This window comes from Macaca fascicularis, chromosome 1, assembly GCF_037993035.2.
Source record: "Macaca fascicularis isolate 582-1 chromosome 1, T2T-MFA8v1.1".
Classification (NCBI taxonomy): domain Eukaryota; kingdom Metazoa; phylum Chordata; class Mammalia; order Primates; family Cercopithecidae; genus Macaca; species Macaca fascicularis.
Genome location: NC_088375.1, coordinates 83,616,386 through 83,631,264, shown reverse-complemented (window position 1 = coordinate 83,631,264; position 14,879 = coordinate 83,616,386). Strand labels below are relative to the sequence as shown.

The 14,879-nt window shown below is 46.2% G+C and overlaps 1 long non-coding RNA gene across 9 annotated transcripts in view; it reads left to right on the top strand.

Moving 5' to 3' along the window:
- Positions 1–14,359, top strand: part of LOC101866396 (uncharacterized) — a 54,764-nt gene extending 40,405 nt beyond the window's left edge. For 2 of the 9 annotated variants that reach the window (XR_001490866.4, XR_012433640.1), the window contains 3 exons: positions 992–1,142; positions 3,208–3,290; positions 12,962–14,359. This is a non-coding gene — a long non-coding RNA (uncharacterized lncRNA). Of the gene's footprint in view, positions 1–987; positions 1,143–3,149; positions 3,291–11,153; positions 11,277–12,961 lie in introns of all 9 variants that reach the window. The other 7 variants (XR_001490875.4, XR_012433644.1, XR_012433647.1 and 4 more) reach the window with 6 other exon arrangements.
- The last annotated feature ends 520 nt before the right edge of the window (positions 14,360–14,879 follow it).

The window sequence follows — 14,879 nt, the reverse complement described above, 5'->3', positions numbered from 1 at the left end:
CATGGTTCAGGTTGCAAAGGGAGGAAGAAAGATTGAATTTCATCACATAAAGCACTTATGCCTACTGTACTTTCTCTTTAGAGAGGCACTTGGCAATCATTTTCATTAGTGTCTCTTCTTAAAACAATCTCAAAGATAACTTATCCCCATTTTATAAAGGCAGAACATAGGAGAAATAACTGGCTGAAGAGCATGTAGCAGGGTGGCAAAAGTCAGAGTTTATGATCTCCAAATTTCTGGCATATTGCTTAACTAACTAAGCTTCAGCAATCCACTCCACAAATGCCTGGTGGGGGCCTCTCAGTCATATACTTATTGCTCAAATCAGTCACTCATGATCACCAGAAAAATGCAGACATGTAAATCTAGGCTACATGATTCGTTTTTCTTAGCAGCTTAGGACAGGAGGTGAAAAGTGACTTTTCCAACCATATCACAAGTGGGTCTGCATCTAGCAAGTCCTGGAACAGGGATGTTGGAACTATTCCAGGATATATGTCACACCATAGAGCTCTGGATGCCTACAAGCAATGAAGATGGGGTGGGGGCAGTGAAATAGCCAGCTCCTACGCTAAGTGCAGCCCTCCCCACCAGGACTGTAGACGGGCTGCCCCCTCACCTGAGGAACTCATGTCTTTGATCACAGCAGCATCACAACCTGTCCCTGATACCAAAAGGAGAAACACTCTTGGCCTGTGCCCTCTTGGATGGATCGTTTTTCAGAGAACAGGACGTTTAGTGAGTTTGTCTCAAACTGCACAGAGAACATGGTGAACCTACTAGGGCTGATTGCTGTGGGAAATTAAGAAGACAGGGATAATGGCTTTTCCTCAGTTGCTAAAGCCAGCACGTACCTGAAATGAGCCCCAAAGCTCAGGTCTGACTTAATGCCTTTCTTGTCTTGGGAAGAGGGTTTATCAGATTCCAAAGAATGCATTTCAGTTATCTTTGTTTCCAATACTGAAGCAGCTCCCTCTGCTCACCGAGGCAGAGCCCTTTCTATCTCTTTTTCAGAAAAATCCCAAGGAATAATTGTTTTGGATTACTTAGTGGACTCAGCGTGGAAACTGCTTGTGTGGCCCAGCTAGGTAGGGGCGTTCAGACAAGGAGACCTGACCTGGAGCTTCTGGGATGATTCCAAGGTATTGCATGAATGCGTCTGCTGTGTGTTCGTTAACTGCTGGGGAGAAAACTCTGGGTAGTCACGGCCATCTACTCTCAGTTTTCAAGACAGGCTTCAGCAGGCAAGCAGCTTGTTGGGAGGCGTCCTTAGTCAGCTGGGAAAGTAAGGCTGACGCGCTGTTCGACCTCAGCGAGGCATGTGTCACACTCTTTCCGTTCTCTGGCACTCTCTGGCTCTTCCTAAGGCCTTTTCTCAACCAGGCACATTATGTGATGTAGACAGCAAGCAGGATGGGAGGCTGGCAGTCCCCACAGCGGAGCTGGCAGTGGCCACTTAGACTCCCTCATATCACACCGTTGGCTTCCAAGCCCAGATGTAGGTGCTTGTCCCTCCCGTTGGGATCTTGCCAAATCTTTTGTAACATTTTAAAACAGCCATTGAAGTGCCAGATGACAAAATTTCCCTTGGAGATTGAGAAATTCTGATTGGGATGATGGCAGCATTCTGGAATTTATGTCAGATTTGCTTCCCAGGGGCGGGAAGCAAGGAGGTCAAGACTCCAGGTCCCCATCCCAGTTTAACCAAAGAACCACTACTTTTTTTCTTTTCTTTTTTTTTTTTCTCAGACAGAGTCTTGCTCTGTCACCCATCCTGAAGTGCAGTGGTGCGATCTTGGCTCCTGCAACCTCCACCTCCCAGGTTCAAGCGATTCTTTTGCCTCAGCCTCCGGAGTGGCTGGGATTACAGGTGTGTGCCACAATGCCTGGCTAATTTTTGTAATTTTAGTAGAGATGGGGTTTTACCATGTGGCGAGGCTGGTCTTGAACTCCTGGCCTCAAGTGAACTGCCCAGTTTGGCCTCCTAAAGTGCTGGAACTACAGGCGTGAGCCACTGCATGCAGGCCCCTACTTTTTTTTTTTTTTTTTTTTTTTTTTTGAGATGAGGTCTTGCTCTGTTGCTCAGGCTGGAATGCAGTGGCATGATCATAGCTCACTGCAGCCTCAAACTCCTGGGCTTAAGAGATCCTCCAGGGCCGGGCACGGTGGCTCATGCCTGTAATCCCAGCACTTTGGGAGGCCGAGGTGGGCGGATCACGAGGTCAGGAGATCGAGACAATCCTGGCTAACATGGTAAAACCCTGTCTCTACTAAAATACAAAAAAATTAGCTGGGCATGGTGGTGGGTGCCCGTAGTCCTGGGTGCTCTGGAGGCTGAGCAGGAGAATGGCGTGAACCTGGGAGGTGGAGCTTGCAGTGAGCCGAGATTGCACCACTGCACTCCAGCCTGGGCGACAGAGCAAGACTCCGTCTCAGAAAAAAAAAAAAAAAAAAAGAGATCCTCTGTAATCCCAGCACTTTGGGAGGCCAAGGTGGGCAGATCATTTGAAGTCAGGAGTTCGAGACCAGCCTGGCAACATGGTGAAACCCCATCTCTACTAAAAATAGAAAAATTTGCTGAGCGTGGTAGCGCATGTCTGTAATCCCAGCTACTTGAGAGGCTGAGGCAGGAGAATTGCTTGAACCTGGGAGGCGGAGGTTACAGTGAGCCGAGATCGCGTCTCTGCATTCCAGCCTGGGCAAAAGAGTGAGATTCCATCTCAAAAAAACAAGAGATCCTCCTGGCTCAGCTTCCTGAGTAGCTGGGACTACAGGTGTGTGCACCACGACACCCAGCTAATTTTTGTATTTTTTGTAGAGACAGAGTCTTGCTATATTGTCCAGGTTGGTCTTGAACTCCTAGCCTTAAGAAATCATCCCACCTCCGCGTCCCAAAGTGCTAGGATTACAGGCATGAGCTACTACACCTGGCCTTTCTTTTTGGTTTTACATACTGAAGTTAGGCACAGATTTCAATTGAAAGAGGGTTTCATTGCTTTAAAAGTGTTTTAAAAGCCCTGCCTTGCATTATCCTTATCCCCTCCATTAGTAGCTATACAGAATTTTAAAAGAGGAAAAATCAGAGAGGGAAAGGTAAGTTTTTCCTTGGGTATGCAGAAAAGCCACAGCTGTCGTTTGGGCCTCAACAGGGCATCTGTGCAGGTGTCTGCATATTAGCAGCACCATCTGCTTGGTTGTCTCTCAAAGGAAGAAGAATCCTGGCCTGATGAACTCCTCAAGCTCTCTTCTTTGGGAAATAGGAAGATCACAATTTGAAATCTTAATCCAAGGTAATAATTGAATATATAAGCACCCTACATAATCCAGAGCTTAAAAATGTGAAATTAAGTCATGAATTGCTTTCAAATATAGCAGGAATCTTCTAGCCTCTTCCAGTCCTGAAAGGCGCCACCAAATGCGGCCTCAGAGTCAAGCCCCCAAATAAATACATGCTAATAAGGCTGATTTTCCCTTTTCACTCTTCTCCTGGGCAGTATGAACCTTTGACTAGAGAGAGCCAGAAAGGAGCATCTCAACCCACTTAGGTAGTGGCCTCTTTTAAAGTGAAACGTGAAGCCAGGGCTCCAAACCGTCATTGTCCTGAGAGTTCCCAGGAAGGCTTTTGTGTGGTAACCTGGATGCCCGTCCAAATGGCCTTGGCTGGTCCCATCCCTCACTCTAGCTCCCCAAGGGTCCTGCTGCTATCAATTGACTGTGAACATTTCCTTTCACTGCCTTTTGCAGTGCTGGGTGAGTGCCAAGTAGTAGCTTTGCAGGGTTCATTCACCCCAGGGCTGGGAGCTTTTCAGCAGTGTAGGCAGGTTATGTGTTTCAAATCAGCATAGTAGGGCAGAGTGATTTGGAAGCCATTTCATTTTTCAGTTCATCAAACTCCTACTCACTGGGAATCTCTAAACCAGCGATACGAAACCTTTCTGGAGTTGTGACACCCTGTTGTCACTCATTTTATTTCATCAAACACCCACCCCTCTTAAAAATACCATGAGGCATGTATTTATTTTTAAGATGAAAATGAATTAAAATTGGAAAATTACCTAAGAATTTTCTGGCACTCTAGCAAAAAAGGAGATCTACCAGAGGTGTTTGGAAGCCAGGATATTCACTAAGAATCATCACTCTACACAGGGAAGACATTTGACCGAATTGGGAAGTAGGAAGAATTTGTCCTTGCTCCTCCCCTCTCCCACGATGTAATTCCCTCCCTGCCCGCACATCCCCTCGCCAGGCATCCAGGCACTCACACTACCCCATATCTCCCTCCATGGTACCTCACGCAGAACTGGCCCTTACCACCCACATCCCCCAGCCCTGCTCTGCAACTGTTTCCTCTCAGTGCTCCTGTTAACATACCTGATGCCCACTCCTTCTGCAGGTAGCCCCTGTAGGTTAGTTGTTTCTTTAGAAACAACTATTTTCTTTTTTTTGAGATGGAGTCTCTCTCTGTTGCCCAGGCTGGAGTGCAATGGCACGATCTTGGCTCACTGCAACCTCTGCCTCCTGGGTTTAAGTGATTCTCCTGCCCCAGCCTCCCGAGTAGCTGGGATTATGGGCGTGGGCCACCATGCTTAGCAATTTTTTTTTGTATTTTTAGTAGAGACGGGGTTTCACCATGCTGGCCAGGCTGGTCTCGAACTCCTGACCTCAAGTGATCCGCCCGCCTCAGCCTCCCAAAGTGCTGGGATTACAGGTGTGAGCCACCCTGCCCAGCCTAGGAGTAACAACTTCTAAGTTCATTTTCAGCACAAAAATTTTAGTAGAGTTAACCTTGATAATAATGCCTTAAAGTCTTAATCCCTCCAAGGGATATTTGTATTTTTTTTAATCCCTAGAATGCTCAGCAGAAGGGATATTTGTAATGTAACTAGAGACAATATCATACACAAAAGAATTAATTTCCATGGGTAACAGAAAGGAAGTGTGGGAGGTTGGTCCATTCTGCCTTCTGGTAATGGCCCCCTCGCTGTGCAAGTATTCACTTTGGGATAATATAAAAGACACTGGGACTGGGCGTAGTGGCTCACGCCTGTAATCCCAGCATTTTGGGAGGTTGAAGCGGGCAGATCACCCGAAGTCAGGAGTTCAAGACCAGCCTGGCCAACGTGGTGAAACCACGTCTCTACTAAAAATACAAAAATTAGCCAGGTGTGGTGGTGTGCACCTGTAATCCCAGTGACCCAGGAGACTGAGGCATGAGAATAGCTTGAACCTGGGAGGCAGGGGCTACAGTGAGCTGAGAATGCGCCACTGCTCTCCAGCCCAGGCAACAAAGCAAGGCTCTGTCAAAAAAAAAAAAAAAAAAAAAAAAGACATTGCATAAGAGTCAGTGACCTGGATCTATTTCTGACTTAATCCAATTCAACCAATATTTACTAAGCCCCTCCTATATGCCTGGAATTCGGCTACGCCCTCGGCATCCAAGATGAATAAGACACATTCCATGTCCTCAGTGAAATCCCAGTCTATCAGGAGGCATCTGATACCTACTGAATGCTTCTCTAGCAGTTAGGCAAAATGCTATGGGAACACAGTAGAGAGGATGATTGATTCTGTCTGGAGAAAGCTGCAGAGAATTAAATATTTGCATTGGCCTTTGAGGATGAGAAGGAGTTCAGCAGGCTGGGAAAGAGAGGAGAAAGAGAGGTCAGTGGGGAAAAAAACCACCAGAACAAAAGCACAGGGAGGCGACCGCTGGGGAAGTCCAAGTATCTGGAGGACAAGAAGGGAAGTAGCGGGGATGAAGCTGAAAAGCAAGGCTAGGGTCAGATTTTGGAAAAGCTTTCACTGCCTTACTAAGGAATGGAAGCATCAGCTGCAGACGATGGAGCCATCAGAAGGTTTTGAAACCTCCATAGACATTCTGGAGATCGCCACCTTCTCTCAGGCAAAAGACAATGGAGGCTCCATCCAGGGTTATAAGGAGAATGGAAAGGAAAGACATTGAGGATAGGATACACGCAAATAATTGGCTCCTTCGATGTTGGAGTTAAAGGAGAAGAAGTCATAGGTTTCTTGCTTAGGCTTGCTAAGTAACGGCGATGCCACTAATTGAAGATAGGGATGATAGGAACAAGGGTCCATGGGAAAGAACAGTGAGCTCGATTTTAGGCCTGTTGGCTTAAGAGACCAAGGGCTAGTGTGAAGATGGTTGTTGATGTTGCTACAGAGGATTCTTCTCTTGTTTATGTTTTCGGTCTTCTTAACAAGACGCTAAGTGCTTGTCTGAGCCGGGCACACATCCATCTCTACGATGTCTCTTCTTCCAGTTCTGTCATTTCTTCCATCAGACAGGATGGTGAGAGTGTAGACAGAGTTTAAACAAGAGTCCTAGGATTGCTGCTGCTATTAAGCAGACGCCAAGTCACATGGAAGCTTCTGGAAGCTCAGGTTCTCGCTTGCATACAGATCTGCTTCTTTGCGTTCTAGATTGCGTTCTAGGTTAAACTCCTCACCTTCCATTCATCTTTTGTTTTCAATTTATCTTTCTCAAATAATATCCTTGCTTGCAGAACTAATCATTTTCCCAAAGAGAATCTGTGACTTCTTCCTTGCTCATTTCAGCAAGAACATCGTTGAGTGAAAACCTATAACTAGAACTCTGTTGTGGAGATAAAGTAGTTCAGGAAATGTTTGGATCATTAGGAGTTCATCTCAGAAACTCTAAAAATGTGCACGCTCTTTGAGCTAGTAACCGTACTTTTTAGGATTTATCCTAGAGGAATACTGGACAAGTGGACAAATATGTATGTACAATATTGGCACTCTTTTTTTTTTGAGGCAGGGTCTTACTGTGTCATCAGGGTGGAATCCAATGGCATGATCATGGCTCACTGCAGACTTGACCTCCTGGGCTCAAGCGATCCTCCCACCTCAGCCTCCTGAGTAGCTGAGACTACAGGTGTACACCACCACACAAGGCTAATTTTAAAAATTTTTGTAAATACGGGGTCTCAGTACTTTGCCCAGGCTGGGCTCAAACTCCTGAGCTCAAGCAATCCTGCCTTGGCCTCCCAAAGTGTTGGGATTATAAGCATGAACTACTGAACCTAGCCTCAATATTATCACTCTTGCTTATTGTAGTAAAAAACTAAGAAATAAAAGTCCACAAATTAGAGATTCACTAAATTACTTAAAATGATCCATATAATGAAATTCAATAAAATTTAACTCATTAAAAATGACAGTGTAAGCTGGGCAGAGTGGCTCATGCCTGTAATCCCAGCACTTTGGGAGGCCAAGGAGGGAGGATCACCTGAGGCTGGAGTTCAAGACCAGCCTGGGCAGCATAGCAAGACCCTGTCTCTACAAAAGTTGTTTTTAAAAAAATGACAATGTAGATTAACATTTATTGACAACTGGAAAGTTAGAAAGACATTCAAGATTTATTACTGGAAAAGAATAGATTATGTAAATTTATTATACAAAACATTTAATGAAAAGATCTGAAAACCAAAATTGGCAAAATGTAAGTAACAATTATCTGAGAGGGCAGTGGAAGGAATTTCTGTTGGTTTAATTATTGTTCTTTCTGCTGTCATTACCTCCTAATTTTTTTTTTCTTTTTTTTGAGATGGAGGTTCACTCTTGTTGCCTAGGCTAGAGTGCAATGGTGTGATCTCAGCTCACTGCAACCTCTGCCTCCCAGGATCAAGTGATTCTTCTGCCTCAGCCTCCCGCGTAGCTGGGATTACAGACATGTGCCACCATGCCTGGCTAATTTTCTATTTTTAGTAGAGACGGGGTTTCTCCATGTTGGTCGGGCTGGTCTCAAACTCCCGACCTCAGGTGATCCGCCTGCCTCAGTCTCCCAAAGTGCTGGGATTACAGGTGTGAGCCACCGCACCCAGCCTCCTAATCTTTTTTTTTTTTTTTTCCGCAATGGAGATGGGGGAGTGGAGAGGGGTTATCTCTATGTTGCCCATGCTGGCCTTGAACTCCTGGGCTCAAGCAATCCTCCTGCATAACTGGGACTACAGACATGCCCCACTGTACTGGCCTATTTCCTAATCTTTTTACAACAACTGTGTATTACTGGTATAAAGAAATATCTGGCTAGGCGCAGTGGCTCACGCCTGTAATCACAACACTTCGGGAGGCCGAGGCGGGCAGATTACCTGAGGTTGGGAGTTCAAGACCAGTCTGACCAACATGGAGAAACCCCGTCTCTACTAAAAATACAAAAATTAGTCAGATGTGGTAGTGGGTGCCCATAATCCCAGCTACTTGGAAGGCTGAGGCAGGAGAATCGCTTGAACCTGCGAGGTGGAGACTGCGGTGAGCTGAGATCACACCATTGCACTCCAGCCTGGGCAATAGGAGTGAAACTCCATCTCAAACAAAAAAAAAAAAGAAAGGAAGAAAAGAAAAGAAATATCTGGCTGGGCGCAGTGGTTCATGACTGTAATGCCAGCACTTTAGGAGGCCAAGGCGGGTGGATTGCTTGAGGTCAGGAGTTCGAGACCAGCCTGGCTAACATGGTGAAACCCCATCTCTACTAAAAATACAAAAAGTAGCCGGTGTGGTGGCACATGCCTGTAGTCCCAGCTACAGGGATGAGTCCCAGCCTCAGTCCCAGGCTGAGGCACGAGAATCACTTGAACCCAGGAGGCAGAGGTTGCAGTGAGCCGGGATCGCACTACTGCACTCCAGCCTGGGCAACAGAGTGAGGCTCCATCTCAAAAAAAAAAAAAAAAGAAAAGAAAAATATCTATGCTTCTTTTAGATGTACTGGGGTCAGTTTATCAGCTGTGCTCCCAGACAGGGCTAGGTTGAGGAGCAAAGGAAGAACAGGAAAGCCCTCCAACAGTCGCTAAATTGAAAATTATGGCCCTGGAAGTATATTTTATGAAGGGACCTCCCTCCCCTTTCAATGCACACTCTGAGGGATTCTTCGGAACGAGACACTCTTAGGTCATAGCTACATGGAGAGTCACACAGAAGGTCTAATGATCACACCTTCCTATATTACCCCTAGCTTTTCTAAAATCTTAGCTCTTCCACAGTCTCTCAGATAGAAAAATCACCCAAGATCTAATTTCTTACCCTAAAATTACTGTTATTTTAAAATTCAACCTAGCTCTGTGCAGTTTACCTTCTAAACTGGGTCTATTGCAGCAAGAGATGAATATTCCTGATGAGAGGGGTCAGGTGAAGGCGATCAAGTCTGAGAGTGATAAACACCAGCAGAAGCCAAAGGGGTGGCTGGGAGATAGACCTGTACAACATGGTCAAATCTAACTGGTAATCATACATATGGAAAATAAAATGGTATCATTCTCACTATGCAGTGGGAGGCAGTTGGGAGAGAAAGATAAGACCCAGTGTTGGTAATGATGCAGGAAATGGACCTTCTCCTGTGTTGCTGACAAAAGTGGGAACGACTACAACCTTTCCGTAGAGCGTTGGCAAGAGGCATCCAAAGCTGTACACATGTGCATACCGTTTGACCCAGGTTGTCTACGCCCAGAAATTCATCTTAAGGAAATAATCAGATATGTGATTATAGGCTTACCTGTAAGAATATTCATCTGGGCCAAGAGAAGTGGCTCAAACACTTTGTGAGACCGAGGTGGGCAGATTACCTGAGGTCAGGAGTTTGAGACTAGCCTAGCCAACATAAAAAAAAAAAAAAAAAAGAATATTCATCTACTTTATAACTGACATTTTAAACAATAGAAGTAAAATCAATATAATATAAAAATTTGAGAAAAACTTAGTTCCATCAATAGGGAATTGGTTAAAAAAAAAAAAAAGTAAGAGCTCAGGTTCTAGATTCTGAGCTCAAATCACAACTTGCTATCTGAATGAACCTAAGCAAATTCCCTGACTTTTTTTTTTTTCAAGACAAGGTCTTGTTCTGTCACCCAGGCTGGAGTGCAGCGGTGCGATCACAGCTCACTGCAGCCTTGACCTCCCGAGTCAAGCAATCCTCCCACCTCAGTTTCCCTAGTAGCTAGGACTACAGGCATGCACCACCATGCCTGGATATTTTTTGTAGAGACAGGGTTTCACCATGTTTCTCGGGCTGGTCTGGAATTCCTGGGCTCAAGCAATTCTGCCTTGCCCTCCCAAAGTGCTGCAGAAAATTAGGCTTTTTTAAAGCCTAATTTTCCTCATCTGTAAAATGGATCACAATAATAATACCTTCTCCTAACCACTTCCTCTGCCACTACCTACCATTTCTCTGCTTTTCTTTGCAATAAAACTTCTCAGAATAGGTGATATGCACTCTCTTTGAAAGCCACTCCAGCCAGGCTCTTGTCCTTGCTACTCTAGTAAAACTGATGTTGTCAAGGTTGCCAGCATTGACTAAGTTCAAGGAACAGTCCTTAGCTGTCATCATACTTGGTCTTTGGGCATAATTCGAGCCAGTTGGGCCCCCTTTCTTCTCTGACACAATTGGTTCTCTTGGCTTCTAGGACCCTATTTTCTCTTAATTTCCCTCCTACCCCACACTGGTCACTTCTCTATCTCCCTTGCTGGCTCTTCCCTCCTCCCTGCCTTCTTAAGGATACAGCACCTGGGACTTGGTTCTTGGTTTTCTCTTCTTCATCTATACCCCTTACCTTGGTGGTCTCATCCAGTCTCAAGACTTTCAACCATGTCCGTGTGCAGATGATTCCAATTTATATCTCCAGTCCAGACCTCTCCCCTGAAATCCAGACTGGTACATCCCACTGACTACTTGACATCTTTATTTGGATGTCTAATAGGCATCTTAAAATTCACATCCAAAATGAAATTAAGCTCCTTATCTTCTATTCCCCCATTCGCTCCATCCATAGCATTCCCCATCTCAATTCCATTCTTCAGGTGCTTCAGAACAAAAAACCCTGGAGTCATCCTCGACTTCTTTCTTTCTGTCAGACTATACCCAATTGCTCAGGAAATCTGTTGGCTCTACCTTCGGCCTATATCCAGAATCAGATCAGTTTTTGCCGTCTTCTCCACTGCCACCATGGTCTGGGCCACTGTCCCATCTCAATGGATGACTGAAATAGAGTCCCTGCTAGTCTCCCTGTGACCATCCTTCCCCTTCATACTCTTTTCTCAAGACAGCAGTCAGAATGATTCTTTCCATTTCAAGTTAGAGTGTGTCAATTTTCTTTCTTTTTTCTTTTTTTTTTTTTTTTCAGATGGAGTCTCCCTCTGTCACCCAGGCTGGAGCACAGTGGTGCAATCTCAGCTCACTGCAACCTCCACCTCCTTGGTTCAAGCAATTCTCCTGCCTCAGCCTCACTGAGTAGCTGGGACTACAGGTGCGCGCCACCACACCCAGCTAATTTTTTTTTTTTTTTGTATTTTTAGTAGAGACGAGGTTTCACCATGTTGGCCAGGCTGGTCTCAAACTCTCGACCTCAGGTGATCTGCCTGCCTTGGCTACCCAGAGTGGTGGGATTACAGGCGTGAGTCACTGCACCTGGCCGTGTCACTTGTCTTATCAAAACCCTGCAATGGGACCCACTCATAGTAAAAAGCCAAATCTAACAACAGTCTTTGGGGCACTCCATGATCTGGCTTCCTACTGTTGCTCTGATCTCATCTTCCTCCATGGTCTCCATTCCCTCCTTCCACTACGGCCACTCTGGCTTCTTGCGCTCTTTCTTGACCACAAAGACATTGCTGCCTTAGAGATTTTGGACTAGCTGCCCTTTTACCTGGAATAATCTTCCTTCTCCCTTCAAGTCTTTGCTCAAATATTAACGTCACAGTTTGAGTTCTCCGGAGGCAGTCTCTGAGAGGGAGACCGAGTGGGAAGTTTATTGGGGAGTGCTCTTGGGGTCAACTCCTGTGGACGGGAAGAGGAGGAAGCAGGACTGGACTGTGCAGTAGTCTCAACAAAGTCATCAGCCAACCCCAAGAGGAGCTCCGAGGCTGGCAGGCCCTTCAGAGATGTCCTGAGTTAGGGTGAGGGGGCCAGGTCACTGGATGAAGGCAGCTCTAGGAAAGCGAGTAGGCTGCTCTCTGCAACAGAGGCGATTCCTAAGGAGTGCTCACAGCTGAGAGCTGTCTGCCTGCAGCACTCCCAAGCAGTTGCGGGGATAAGTAATCAGTCCTAATGGGGGTTATGGACCGCGCATCTCAGTGTCCATTATAATTCACCCCTTGTGCTGTTCAGATCTACTTCAAATAAGTTCAAGGAGCAGTTCCTCTGGAATTCCAGTGGGCTTCTTTCCTGGGAGAAACTTATAACAGGAAGGTTAAGGAGATGAACAACAGCCCCTGACATTGCAGCTTGTCTTGAGCCTACGATTAATACCCATTTTTCACTTCCGCTACTATCAATTCTAGATTTCCCCTCACCCACAAATAGACTCTGCTGGTCTAGGTGGCCTACCTGGTCCGGGGACCTAGATCCTCATCCCTGAGGGATCTATCTGCTCCCTGGTCACCAGGCCCTTCTCAGGCCACAGCTGCTGTAGTTGTCCATTAGCTGTCTAAATTGGGTGAGTACCACAAAGTGGATCACCTGGGTTCCAAACATGTTCTTCCTTGCCCCCAGTGTGTAACAGTAGAGCTCCCTTCCCTTGCTGATCACAGTCAATTGCCTCTGCCAAAGTGGTGACTCTTCTTCTTGTCTGCTGGTCCTGCTTGGCACAAATAGCCTGAAGTCCCATCTCAGCCTCTCAAGTAGCTGGGACTACAGGCATGTGCCACCATGTCCAGTTAACTTTTAATTTTTTGTAGAGATGGGAATCTCAATATGTTGCCCAGACTGGTCTCAAACTCCTGAGCTCAAGCAATCCTCCTGCCTTGGCCTCCTGAAGTACTGGGATTACAGGCATAAACTACCACGCCTGGTCAGCATTTCTCCATTTTAATGCCATGACCTCTAACCCTGCAGAGCACATAGTTGCAGAGACAGGAAGCACAAATTCTCCAAGTGGGTGATTGAGTATGATGATAAATGGAGTCATTCTTGCTTCTGCCTCTTGGTTTCCAGATTGAAAGCTGGTTGCCATCTTTGCAATGCCTCCCAGCTGATGCTTCAACAGGCTACTCCACCATTCTCTCAGACTGGGTAGTATGATATTGTTACTGAAACACCAGAGGTTTGGTCTACGTCCTGCTGCTCGCTGCACAGAAAGCCAATGACAGAGACAACGAGTATTACCAAGGAATAAGCAAAAAAGAAGAAGGAAGAAGAAGGAGTCGTGCTATAGCCTTCTGTAGCTACAGATCGGGTGCTACAGCCGAGGAGATGGGAGCTTAGTCTCAAATCCATCTCCCTGCTGTACTAAAACTAGAGGTTTATATAGCAGGGAAGAAGTGTAACAATGTATAACAAAATAGGAACTAGGGAGGGGCAAGGAAGCAATCATGATGAATGAGGGGTCCAGCATCTCATTGTCCATTGTCTGGATGTGGTGATTTTATTTTATTTTTTTTGAGACAGAGTCTTGCTCTGTCACCCAGGCTGGAGTGCAATGGTGCCATCTCAGTTCACAGTTCACTGTAACCGCTGCCTCCTGGGTTCAAGCGGTTCTCCTGCCTCAGCCTCCCGAGTAGCAGGGATTACAGGCACAAACCACCATGCCTGTTTTTTTTTGTATTTTTATTTATTTTATTTTATTTTTTTGAGACAGAGTCTTGCTTTGTCGCCCAGGCTGGAGTGCAGTGGCGCCATCTTGGCTCTCTGCAACTTTTGCCTCCTGGGTTCAAGCAATTCTCCTTCTCAGCCTCCTGGGTAGCTGGGATTACAGGCGCCCACCACCACGCCCAGCTAATTTTTTGGTATTTTTAGTAGAGACGGGGTTTCACCATCTTGGCCAGGCTGGTCTTGAACTCTTGACCTTGTGATCTGCCCGCCTTGGCCTCCCAAAGTGCTGGTGAAAGGTGAAGCCGGCTGGGCTTCTGGGTCATTTGGGGACTTGGAGAATTTTCTGTCTAGCTAAAGGATTGTAAATGCGCCAATCAGCGCTCTGTGTCTAGCTAAAGGTTTGTAAATGCACCAATCAGTGCTCTGTGTCTGGCTAATGGGGTAGGGGACTTGGAGAACTTTTCTGTCCAGCTGAAGGATTGTAAATGCACCAATCAGCACTCTGTGTCTAGGTTTGTAAAGGCTGCACCAGTCAGTGCTCTGTGTCTAGCTAATCAGGTGGGGACTTGGAGAACTCTTGTGTCTAACTAAAGGATTGTAAATGCACCAATCAGCACTCTGTGTCTAACTAAAGGATTTTAAACGCACTCTATAAAATGGACCAATCAGCAGGATGTGGGTGGGGCCGAAAAGGGAATAAAAGCAGGCCACCGAGGGAGCAGCGGAAACCCGCCAGGGTCCCCTTCCCTATTGTGGGAGCTTTGTTCTTTTGCTGTTTGCAATAAATTTTGCTGCTGCTCACTCTTAGGGTCCATACTACCTTTATGAGCTGTAACAGTCACCAGGAAGGTCTGCAGCTTCACCTCTGAAGCCAGCGAGACCACGAACCCGCTGGGAGGAATGAACAACTCTGGACGTGCGCCACGTTTGAGAGCTGTAACACTCACCTTTGAGAGCTGTAACACTCCCTGCGAAGGTTGGCAGCTTCACTCCTGAAGTCAGGGAGACAAACCATAAACCCACTGGGAGGAAGAAACTCTGGACAAGTCTGAACATCTGAAGGAACAAACTCCGGACACACCATCTTTAAGAACTGTAACACTCACCGCGAGGGTCCGCAGCTTCATTCTTGAAGTCAGCAAGACCAAGAACCCACTGGAAGGCACAGTTCCGGACATACTGGGATTACAGGCGTGAGCCGCCGCGCCTGGCCATTTTTTTGTATTTTTAGTAGAGACAGGGTTTCACCGTGTAGGCCAGGCTGGTTTCAAATTCCTGACCTCAAGTGATCCTCCTGCCTCAGCCTCCCAAAGTGCTAGGA